This window comes from Micropterus salmoides, unplaced genomic scaffold (genome assembly GCF_014851395.1).
Source record: "Micropterus salmoides isolate LMB-PRFRI ecotype aquatic unplaced genomic scaffold, ASM1485139v1 Ms_hic_scaffold_1729, whole genome shotgun sequence".
Classification (NCBI taxonomy): Eukaryota; Metazoa; Chordata; class Actinopteri; order Centrarchiformes; family Centrarchidae; genus Micropterus; species Micropterus salmoides.
Genome location: NW_024040850.1, coordinates 1 through 2,007, shown reverse-complemented (window position 1 = coordinate 2,007; position 2,007 = coordinate 1). Strand labels below are relative to the sequence as shown.

General features: G+C 41.9%; 1 long non-coding RNA gene across 1 annotated transcript; it reads right to left on the bottom strand.

The window, feature by feature from the left end:
* Positions 1 to 324: 324 nt before the first annotated feature.
* LOC119908285 lies at positions 325 to 679 on the bottom strand. Its single transcript, XR_005445256.1, has 3 exons — positions 663 to 679; positions 433 to 552; positions 325 to 351 (listed from the first exon to the last, which is right to left on the bottom strand). It is a non-coding gene; the product is annotated as an uncharacterized LOC119908285 (long non-coding RNA).
* Positions 680 to 2,007: the final 1,328 nt, after the last annotated feature.

Here is a 2,007-nt window from a genome sequence, read left to right as displayed (position 1 = left end):
GAACCAGTGTAGCGTTAAGAACACATCAGGCTGACAGTGAAGTATGTTTGGTGCACGTTTGAGTCTCAGCCAACCAGGCGGCTGTTAGTGTTTGCTTGTACTGTCTCAGCTGAATCTAAACTGCCAGATATTCATAATTCCTGCCTGAAGGACAGTTTGGCGGGACGGGACGGGGCGCCCCCTAGTGTCCAGCAGCAATAACTGACCAGAGCAGAGGGGTTGAGCAGGTCGCGACTCCGAGGACGGTCAGACTGCCGACACGAGTTCTGATCCGACTGCCGTTCTTCAGCTGGCTGAGGAGCAGAGCCTGACCCTCCGACAGGTGAACTCAATGGCCCGCTGAGACAGAGTCTGCGGGACACATGGACAGGTGAGGACACATGAACAGGTAGAGGTGTAGTACCTGCTGTAAGGTCTTTGAGTGGGACTCACCTGGTTGGCAGGCAGGCCGTTGTTGTCAGGTACAAACAGCGTGGACTGGACCATCACGTCACTGAGACGCTTCACGAACTGCTTCCCCGACTCCGACACCTGGGAGTAGTTCAGGATTTGCTGCAGAAGAAAAAATGAAGCCCCATCTGACCTCAGACTGACCTCCTAAGCATGTGACGGGTCATGTGACTCGGCTATGAACAACACTGTTAGACGGCGAGTGCACTCACTGTGAGGAAGTTGGAGAGGTCGGTGTGGATTCGAGGACCTGCAGCAGGTTTCCTACACAGCTGAAACCGTCTCCAAGGTAACCGGGTTTACACTCACACTTCACCTCTGAAACAGAACAATATCAGCTGATTACTGATGATCACTACATCAGACAACACGTCGGATCAACACAATTTAGGTTACGACATCATTTCGGACGATAACAAGAAAAACAAGTTTGTTATGTGAAGTTCACTCAAAGACGTTTTACTTGGTCTCTATGATTATATATATATACTTATTCTTATAAATGTAATTATGACTGTGGCAGTTTTTTAATCGCAAAGATAAACTGACAAAACACATTCGTTGTCATTGACCTCTGACCTGTTTAATCCTCGTTCATCCTAATAGTTTTTTGCACGTTTGTGTTTTTCTCTTCTTGCTGTTATATTGTCACGAGATGTTAACTCATAATACCTCTTGTAAGGACAGTTCCCAATAATTACATAATCATTTCATACTGTTCCTGTTCCTTAAAATGTATTACACTTGGAAAAAACTTATACTGTCACAATCCAAGTAGAAAAGCTGTAAAGATATTTGTTATATACCGTAAAACTTTGAATAATAGCTTTTTTTGCTAAAATCACTGAATTGACCCTGCCTATATTTGGGACAGGCCTTTAATTCCTTTTGCACAAAACTGAAACTACCATGAAGCAGTTTAGTTATTTCAAACAGAATAATACTCAATAATAATAATCATGTGCAGCATGTCCATACTGACATATGTTTAAACCTTAATATTTGTATTAATGATCTGAGCAGATTAGAAGCAGCCAAAGCGGCGGTTTAAGAGGTTTTCTACATCCAAAGTACTTCTATAAAATCAGACCTTCATTTTGTTGTTAATGTTTTGTTTTTTCTCTTTTGCTCTTTCTTGTATACTGTCACTAGAGGGCACTGTTCCTTTAGTTCAGTAGCGCTAACCTAAACCTTTGTAATAAATATAAAAGTAATAAAAAATTATCATGAGACCATCAGACAAGAAACAGATTTAGGTTGAGTTAAAAACAAAATACTGATTCTATGACAATGAGAAAACTAAAATAATTCCACCACATCTCTCCAGGTCAGATCTGTTTTTTGTCCTTTACAGTAAACATCACTTTGTCATCAATCATCATAGAAATGACGTATTTGACATAAACGTATCTTTGCTCTTTGACCAATGAGTGAAAACCAGGTGTGGCCTGTTCTTTAATTCAGTAAACTCCCTTCACTTGACACTTTCCCCCTCCACTTCCCTCTCACCCTTCATCCGGTAGCAGAACGTGTCCCAGGTCTCGCTGAGGTTTTTGC